Here is a 10,817-nt window from a genome sequence, read left to right as displayed (position 1 = left end):
CCAACTGCCTACTACTTGACATTTACACTTGGATATTTCATTAAATCTCAAATTTAATATTTTCACAAGGCACTTCAGGATCAATTAGAATTCTAATTATACTTGTGAGACATTGTACTATGAAATCCTAGTACAATACAGACATCACTACAACTGAAATTTGATGCTCATGCAATGTTAGTATAGATAAGCTTTCAAGCGTCACTGAGAAAAAGTTGTCCATGTAGTGCCACATATTTATATTCATGCAGGTATATAGGAAAATACCCATTTCTTCACACTATTTCCTACACTGAGTGTTACAACTCTTGTTATGTTTATTCAATACAATGAGCTAATACTTTAAAATTTTTCTTGCTTACATCTTTCTTTCATAAATTCTAGATTTCATGGATTGAAATCTGTTGAGTAAAATAATAAATAAAGCAGAAAATAGAATCAAGTTGAAGTAAAGAGGAAATCAGCTAGTAACCTGAGATAAAAACTGTTAAGTTTTGGATATGACTCTTTCTGTCTATGTGTGTGTACATATATGTGTGTCTGTGTATATTCCTTATGGTATATTTATATATAACGTTTTAAGAAAAACATAATCATACTCTACATGTTCTTAGATTTACCAACATTAACTTTTCTTTATTTAATTATTCATTCACATTCCTTAAAATGTATTGTACAAGGATTTCTGCTTCTTGGAATATGAAATAGACTTAATTTCCTTACTTTTCTCTACTTCTCCCTCTAATAACAGCTAAAAAACTCTGATGTTACATATAAAACAAACATTAAAAAAACCTTATTAGGTGAGAAGAATAAGACAAAGTGGCTAGTGAACCCAGGGCCTGAGTAAAAACATAATGGTTGGGCGGAGTCAAGATAGTGGAGTAGCAGGATGCAGAGTTCGTGTCTCCTCACAACTAGGGCACCTACCAGGTGCTGGTTGGGGACTATGGACACCTAAGGGAATGGGAGGAATCGCCACATGAGCGGGCAGGACATTGGGGGGGAGGGCGTAGGAGAAGTGGAGGCAGGATGGGACCAGTGTCCCTAAGGTGTGGCTGGAGGGAGGGGAGGGGTTCCTATACCCAGAGGGGCCCACTCACAATGGGTGGATCTGTGGGAATGGGAAGAGACCTTTGGAGGATAGGGGAATTGCCAGGGAACATGGCCAGCATTTCCCCCACCCGATTGGGCCCCAGCGAGCCTGCTGGGGTCCCGGGCCTGAACCTCTGCCCTCCTGGGCCCCCTCCAGCTGCACTAAGCCCCACACACTCCCAAGGCCTTTTCTGGCTTTTTTTTTCTGTTGTGGTTCTGTTTTGCCTTGTTGTTTCATTTATATTTATATTTTTTCTAATATATTTTTTATTCTAATTTTATTTTATTTTTTAAATTTTTTATTCTTTGTTATTGTTCTGCTCCTTTTTGTTTGTTGCCTTTTTTTCTTTTTTCTTTTTTTGCCACACCACACGGTTTGTGGGATCTTGATTCCCAGGCCAGAGGTTGGGCCTGAGCTCCTGTGGTGGGAGTGCCAAGTTCAAACCTCTGGACTAACAGAGAACCTCAGATCCCAGGGAGTATTAATTGGTGTGAGAGGTCCCAGAGGTCCTCATCTCAGCACCAAGACCCAGCTCTACCCATCTGCCTGCAAATTCCAGTGCTGGATGCCTCAGGCCAAACAACCAGTAGGACAGGAACACAGCCTCACCCATCAAAAAACACATGAGATGACAAAATAATATGTTTCAGATGAAAGAGCAAGTTAAAATCCTACAAGACCAAATAAATGAAGAGGAAATAGGCAACCAACCTGAAAAATAATTCACAAAATCTCGAATGAAAGGAACACAAGGATAACACTGAAGAAAATCATCAAGACCACAAGGGAAAATTTTATAAAGAAGAAAAGAAGAGAGAAAAACTGCACCAACCCACACACACATAACAGAACACAAGTAATTAAATGGCAGTAAGTACATACCTATAAATAATCACTTTAAATATCAATGAACTAGATGCTCCAATCAAAGACTGATGGGATAAAAATATGAGACCCATTTATATGCTGCCTAAAAGAGACTCACTTCAGAGCTAAAGACACACACAGCCTGAAAGTGGGGGGTGGAAAAAGCTATTTCATGCAAATTGAAACAAAAAGAGAGCTGGGGTATCAATATTCATATCAGACAAAGTAGATTTTTTTTTTTTTTTGGTGGTATGCGGGCCTCTCATTGTTGTGGCCTCTTCCATTGCAGAGCACAGGCTCCTGACGTGCAGGCTCAGCGGCCGTAGGCTCACGGGCCCAAACGCCCCGCGGCATGTGGGATCTTCCCGGACTGGGGCACAAACCCATGTCCCCTGCATCGGCAGGCGGACTCTCAACCACTGTGCCACCAGGGAAGCCCCAGACAAAGTAGATTTTAAAGCAAAGTCTCTAACAAAAGACAAAGAAAGACATTATATAATGATGAATGGATCAATAGAAGAAGACGATATAACATTCACAAACATATATTCACCTAATAAAGGAGCACCTAAACATATAAAGCAAATATTAACAGACATAAAGGGAGAAACTGACAGTAATAAAATGATAGTAGTGGACTTTAACATCCCACTGACATCAATGGATAGAGCATTCAGAGAGAAAACAGTGACCTTAAATGACACATTGGACCAGTTGGATTTAATAGATATCTACAGAACATTGGATCCAGAAACAGTAGAGTACACATTCTTTTCAACTGTATATGGAACATTCTCCAGGTTAGATCACATGCTAGGCCACAAAACAAGTCTCTACAAATTTAAGAAGATAGAAATTATATCAAGCATCTTTTCAGACCACAAAGGTATGAAACTAGAAATCAATTACAGGAAGAACACTGGAAAAAAACACAAAAGCATGGAGACTAAAGAACATGCTACTAGAAAACCAATGGGTAAATAAAGAAATCAAAGAGGAAATCAGAAAATACTTTGAAGCAAATGAAAATAAAATCCCAACTTTACAAAATCTATGGGACACAGAAAAAGCAGTTCTAAGAGGGAAGTTTATAGCAATACAAGCCTACCTTGGTAAATGAGAATATTCTCAAATAAACAAACTTACATCTAATGGAATTAGAAAAAATGAACAAACAAAGCCCAAAGTCAGCAGAAGGAAGGAACTATTAAAGATCAGCGTGTAAATAAATTAGAGAACAACAAAAAAGAAATTATCAAAGAAACAAGAGCTGGATTTTTGAGAAGGGAAGCAAAATTGATAAGCCTCTAGCCAGGCTCATTAAAAAAAGAGAGAGGACCCAAATAAACAAAGTTAGAAATGAAAGAGGAGAAGTTTCAATCAATATCAGAAATACAAAGAACCATAAGAGAATACTATAAACAGTTATATGCCAACAAATTGGACAACTTAGAAGAATAGATAAATTCCTAGCAACTTACAATCTTCCAGGACTGAATTAGGAAGAAAGGGATAGTCAGAATAGACTTATTACTAGTTGCTGGATTTGAATCAATAAAACAAAAACAAACACTCCCAACAACCAAAAGTCCAGAACCAGAAAGCTTTACAGGGAATTCTAGCAAACATATAAAGAAGAGTTAATACCTATCTTATCACACTTTCCCCAAAACTTTAAGGGTGTGAACACTCTCAAACTCATTCTATGGGCCCACAATTACCCTGACACCAAACCAAACAAAGATACCACAAAGAAGAGAAAATTACAGGCCAATATCTCTGATGAATACAGATGCAAAACTCCTCAATAAAATGTCATCAAATAGAATTGAACAATAAATAAAAATGATCAAATACCATGATCAAGTGGGATTTATCCCAGAGATGCAAGGATTCTTCAATATACACAAATCAATCAATGTGATACTCCATGTTAAAAAAAGATAAAAATAACATGATCACCTAAATAGATGTAAAAAAGAATTTGGCAAAATTCTATATCCATTCATAATAAAAACTCTCAACAAAGTTGGTTTAGAGGAAGTATATCTCAACCTAATAAAGGCCATTTATGACAAACTCACAGTTAACTTCATACTAAACCATTAAAGGCTGAAAACATTTCCTCTAAGATCAGGAAAAAAACAAGGATGCTTACTCTTGCCATTGTTATTTAACACAGTATTAGAAGTCCCAGCCACAGAAATCAGACAAGAAAAATAAATAAAAGTCATCCAAATTTGAATGGTATAAGTAAAACTGTCACTATTTGCAGATGACATGATACTATATATAAAAAACCCTCAAGACTCCACCAAAAAGTTATTAGAACCAATACATGAATTCAGTAAAGTTGCAAGATACAAAATTATATATGGAAATCTGTTGCATTTCTATACACTAATAATCCTATCAGAACAACAAATGAAGAAAACAATTCCATTTACAATCACAGCAAAAAGAATAAAATACTGAAGAATAGATTTAACCAAGGAGTTGTACTCTGAAAACTCGAAGACACTGAAGAAATTGAATATGACACAAATAAATGGAAATCTATACTGTGCTCATGGATGGGGAGAATCAATATTGTTAAAATATCCATACTACCCAGACAATCTACAGATTCAATGCAATACCTATCATAATAGCAATGGCATATTTCAAAGAACATGAACAAATATTCTTAAGATTTTATGGAAGCACAAAGACCACAAGTAGCTAAAGCAATCTTGAGAAAAAAGAACAAAGCTGAAGGTATCATGCTCCTATACTTGAAAATATACTACAAACTATAGTAATCAAAAGAGTATGGTACTGGCAGTAAAATAGACACATAGATCAATGGAACAAAATAGAGACTGCAGAAATAAACTCACAATTACTTGGCCAATAAATATTCAACAACCTATGCAAGAATATACAGTGGGGAAAAGACAGTCCCTTCAATAAATGGTGTTTGGAAAGCTGGTCATATATGTGCACAAGGATGCAACTGGACCACTGTCTTACCCAATATTTAGAAATAAATTAAAAATGCATTGAAGACTTCAATGTGATACCTGAAACCATAAAATTCTTAGAAGAAAACACAGGCTGTAAGTTCTTTGACATCTGTCTTAGCAATATTATTTTCGATCTGTGTCTTCAGGCAAGAGGAACAATTACAAAAATAAACAAATGGGACTACATCAAACTAGAAACCTTTTTGCACAGGGAAGGAAGTCACTAACAAAATGAAATGGCAACCTACTGATTGGCAGAAGATATTTGCAAATCATATATCTGATAAAGGATTGATATCCAATATATATATAAAGAACTCATACAACTCAATAAAAAAACCCAAAAGAACCTGAATAAAAATGGGAAGAGGACCATAATAGACATTTTTCTAAAGAAGTCATACAGATGTCCAACAGTCACATGAAAATGTGCTCAACATCACTAATCATCAGAGAAATGCAAATCCAAACCACAATGAAATACTACCTCACATCTGTCAGAATAACTATTATAAAAGAGACAAGAAACAACAATTGGTGAGCATGTGGAAGAAATGGGATCCTCATGCACTGTTGGTAGTAATGTATCTTGGCACAGCCATATGGAAAACAGTATGGAGTTTCCTCAAAAAACTAAGAATAGAACTACCATACAATCCAGGGAATCCACTTCTGGGTATTAAAAACAACACAAAAACTCTAAAAAATAAAAGAAAATATTATCTTAAACAACAACAAAAAACACACTCTAATTTGAAAAGATATACGCATCCCTATGTTCATTGCAGCAGTATTTACAACAGCCAATATGGAAGCAACCTAAATGTCCATCCACAGATGAATGGATAAACATGATGTGATACACACACACACACACACACACACACACACTAGAATATTACTCAGCCATAAAAAGGAATGAAATGATGTCATTTGTAGCAACATGGATGGACCTAGAGATTATCATACTAAGTGAAGTTAGGCAGACAGAGAAAGACAAATATCATGTGATATCACTTATATTTGGAATCTGAAAAGCAAAACAAATGAACAAACAAAACAAAACAGAAAGAGGCTCATACATACAGAGCACAAACTGTTTGTTGCCAGAGATGTGAGGGGTGAGGGGATTAACAAAATTGGTAAAGGGGATAAAGAGGTACTGACTTCCAGCTATTAGTCATGGGGATGTAATGTAGACATAGGGAATATAGTCAATAACATTGCAACTACTTTGTATGGTGGTGGATGGTAACTTGTCTTATTGTGATGTGCATCTTATAAGGTATAAAAATATGAGTCATTGTGTTGTACATCTGAAACTAATATAATATTGTATGTTAATTATATCTCAATAAGAAAAAAATTAGTGACATGTGTGTGTGCATGTGTGTGTGATGGAATATTATTTAGCCACAAGAAGAAGGAAATCTTGCCATTTGTGACAATGTGGATGGATGCTAAGTGAAATAAGTCAGACAGAAAAAGACAAACACTCTATGGCCTCACTTATATGCAGAAAGAAAACAAACAAAAAAAAGAAACTCATAAAAAGAGTTCAAATGTGTGTTTACCAAATGCAGGGGTTAGGGGGAGAAGGAATTGTGTGCGGGTTGTCAAAAGGTACAAACTTCCAATTATAAGGTAAAGAAGTACTAGGAATATAACATACAACATGATGACTATAGTTAACACTGTTTTATAATATATGTGAAAGTTGTTAATAGAGTAAATCCTAAGTGTTCTCATCACAAGGAAAAAAATATTTTTTGTAGCTATAGATCATGGAACAAACTTAATTTATTGTGTTTATCATTTCACAGTATATATGTCACATCATTATGCTGTATGACTTAAACTCACATAGTAATGTATGTAGCAAAAACGCTGTTTTTGAACATTACTTAGGTCAGCTCTTTTCTTTTTCATACCTTTCAATGAGGCCATGTAATATATTTGTAATATAGTTAGATTCATTTCATAGCTGGTATTCCATTCTGGATTCCTCCTTCATCTAGATGAAAGATTTTTAATTTTCATGAATAATCATATAACCACAAGCACAGTACCATACAGAACAGTTAAACCATCTAAAATATTATCTTGTGTATCCCTTTGTAATCAACCCTTATCTTCATCCAAAATTCATGGCAACCACTCATATGTTTTCTCTCCCTATACTTTCACCTTACACATAATGCCATAGAAATAAAATTATGCAATATGTAGGTTTTGGTGTATGACCTCTTTCATTTAGTAATCTCACAAGCCCTTAAAAGTAGAGAGATGCAGTAGAAGAAGTAGTCAGAGAGATTCAAAGCATGAGAAGGATTCGTCACCCAATTTTTGGCTTTGAAGATTTAGAGGGTCATGAGCCAAGGAAACTGCCTAGTCTCTAGAAGCTAAGAGTGATCCCAGGCCAACAGTCAGTAGTTAAATGGGAACTTCAGTCATCTTGCAGTCAACTTGCTGAATAAAATGAATTTTGCCAACAACCAAAATGAGCCTGGAGTTGAATTCATCCTATAGCCCCCAAATAAGAGCTCAGACTGTCAAACATATTTATTTCATCCTTGTGAGATCCTAAGCAGAGAACCCACTTGAGACCACCTGGATGTTTCACCTCCAGGAATGTCATAAAAGGTGGTTTTGTCTTAAGTAGCTATATTTGTGGTAGCTTGTTATGGCAAGGATAGAAAATGAACACATACCAATTAAAAGACTGATTTTTCAACTCTGTAAAGAGTTATATGGGAAAAGAGTCTAAAAAAGAGTGGATATATGTATATGAATAACTGGTTAATTGTGCTATACAGCAGAAAGTAACACAACATTGTAAATCAACTATATTCCAATAAATTTTTTTAAGAAGACTGATATTTTCAGATTAGATAGAAGAGCAGGATCCAATTATACACTGCCTTCAAGGAACCCACTTTAATTAAAAATATATAGATATGTTAACAATATCAGGATTGAAAATGGAGTTGCTTCTTAATACCAATGCAAACTTCACTAGGAGCAATATTAGCAGGAATATAGAAAGTTATTACATAAAAATCAATTGATCAATTCACCAAGAAACATAACAAAAATATTTAAGCAAGTAAAAGAGTGCTTCAAAACATATGAGGCAAAAACTTGTAGATCTGAAAGGAGAGTGGAAAAATCCACAAATATACTTAGAAACTTCAACATTCCTCTCTCAGTAATCAATAGAAGCAGTAGTCAGGAAATCAACAATGATATACAAGAAACTGAAGAAAAATATCTTAAAATGCGACCTAGAAAATTGACATCTAGCATGACATTGTGAGGAGCTCTGCTGATCTGCACCCCAGTAAAAAAAAAGGTGAAAATTATTTTTAAAATCCCAATAACTATCTAAAGCCCTTGGAATGATTTGAAGGGCAAAGAGCAAATGAAGCAATATCTATTCAAGAGAGCACATGAAAATTCAGCAAGAAAGATAAGTTTGTGGTATTTGAATCAAGACTTATCCCTCCATCACCTCTCCAAACTCAGTGATGTGGAGACTTCAATCCATATTGCTGCAGCCAAGAACACAGGGTTCTTATCCCCCCAGCTCCCAATCAGAGGGTTTTCTACCTGGAATAAGCAGGACCACAGTGCTACTTCTTCCTCCTGCTACCTGTTTTTGAGGCTAAATCATGGCAATTGCAGTTGAGAGGTAGAGGTTCTCTTCTTCTGCTTAGTTGTCACTCATGGAGACAAAACAAATATCAAACACTGGCCTCAGAAACTATTTCTTCTAGGGATCCAGATTCTGGTTGTAATAATTTGTAGAGCAATTTATGCTTCCAGGGCATCGTGGAAAACAATAGAGCAATCACTAGTCAATTGGTGGAGTTTACCAACTTATATGGTCAGGTAAAGAGAAAAATAAAGCCCCACCAAAATCACTGGCATCCCAAGATGACTGTGAGCATATCAAAAGTTGTGCCTTCCAGAGGTGCAATATCACAGGCTTAAAACCATTTGGGAGGGGATTGAATAGATTTCACTAAAATAATGCAGCCAGTCAGTAAACAAATAAATAATCAAACAATAATTTTTAAAAACAGTGGAAGGGGGGGAGAGTGGACCAATACCTAGAGTTTCTACAATATATTATCTAAACTGTCTAGTTTCCCACAAAATTACTGATATCAGGCAAAATAGATTTTTAAAAATATTGGTGATAGGGCTTCCCTGGTGGTGCAGTGGTTGAGAATCTGCCTGCCAATGCAGGGGACATGGGTTCAAGCCCTGGTCTGCGAAGATCCCACATGCCATGGAGAAACTGGGCCCATGAGCCACAATTACTGAGCCTGCATGTCTGGAGCCTGTGCTCCACAAAAACAGAGGTCATGATAGTGAGAGACCCATGCACCACGATGAAGAGCGGCCTCCGCTTGCCACAACTAGAGAAAGTCTACGCACAGAAATGGAGACCCAACACAGCCATAAATAAATAAATAAATAAAAATTAAAAAAATATATTGGTGAGAGAGATATGATGATAAGATTATCAATTTATCAGAAAGATACAATTATAAACATGTATGTGTCTAATAACAGAGCACCAAAATACATGAAGCAAAAACTAACAGAAATAAAGGGAGAAGAGAAAAAGAAAAATTCAACAATAATATTTGGAGACTTAAATACCAATATTTCAAGAATCAATAGAACAGCTAGACTGAAGATCAACAAGAAAATAGAAGATATGAACAGTACTATAAACCACCTTGACCTAACAGACATCTATAGTATACTTCACACAACAGCAAAATACATATTCTTAAGTGCACTAGAAACTCTCCAGCATCAACCATACACTAAATCATAAAACAAATCTCAACAAATTTAAAGAGATAGAAAAAATACAAAGTGATGCTGTGACCAAAATGGAATGAAATTCAAAATAAAAAGCAGAAAAACTCACAAATATGTGGAAACTTGAAAAAAGATGCAATCTTAAATAATCAATGAGTCAAAGAATAAATCAAAAGAGTAATTATAAAATAATTTTAGATGAATGAAAATGAAGACACAACATAATACTTATGGGATGGAGGTAAAGCAGTGCTTACAGAGAAATTTATAGCTGTAAATATCTATATTAAGAAAGAAGAAAGATCACAAATCAATAAGCTAATTTTCCACCTTAGGACACTGGAAAAAAGAAGAACTAACTAAATTTAAAGCAAACAAAGGAAAGAAATAATAAAGATTAGAGACTGAGGAGGTCAAGATGACAGAGTAAGAGGACGTGGAGCACTTCTGTCCCTACAAACACATCAAAAATACATTTATATGTGGAACGAATCTCATGGAAAGCAAACTGGAAATTGGCAGAAGCACACGTATGCAACCAAGACTGTAATAAAAAAATACACATATAATCAGGTAGGATGGGAAGAAAAGCATCAGGTCAAGACCTGTGTCCCTGGGAGGTGACTCAGAGGAAAAGGAAGATCACATGGGTGGACACTCACCCTGGGGAGGGATTGGTCAAGCCACAGACTGGGCATCCCAGTTCTGGTGACCTACATGTAGGAGAAAAGCCCCCTTGGCTGCTTACAGAATTGCAGGGACAGATAGAAAGTCTGGAGAAGATTAGACTCCACTCATGGGGAGTGTGCATATGCTGACATGTGCCCAGGCAGGGTGGAGAGAGGTCTGCCCTTGTGGCTACTGCCTTGCCATGCTCCCCAGTTGAGCTAAGAGAATGTCCCAGCCCTGCTCAATCCATACCACAGCTTGGCACTGGATTGAGGGCAGCCAGAACCAAGGAAAAGACTTGATGAAGGAAAGCAGAGCTGACCTGGGAGTCAAGGGCATAG

The sequence above is a fragment of the Hyperoodon ampullatus genome, assembly GCF_949752795.1.
Source record: "Hyperoodon ampullatus genome assembly, chromosome: X".
In the NCBI taxonomy this organism is placed as follows: domain Eukaryota; kingdom Metazoa; phylum Chordata; class Mammalia; order Artiodactyla; family Ziphiidae; genus Hyperoodon; species Hyperoodon ampullatus.
The sequence above is the reverse complement of the archived record's forward strand: the minus strand, read 5'-3'. Positions refer to the sequence as shown.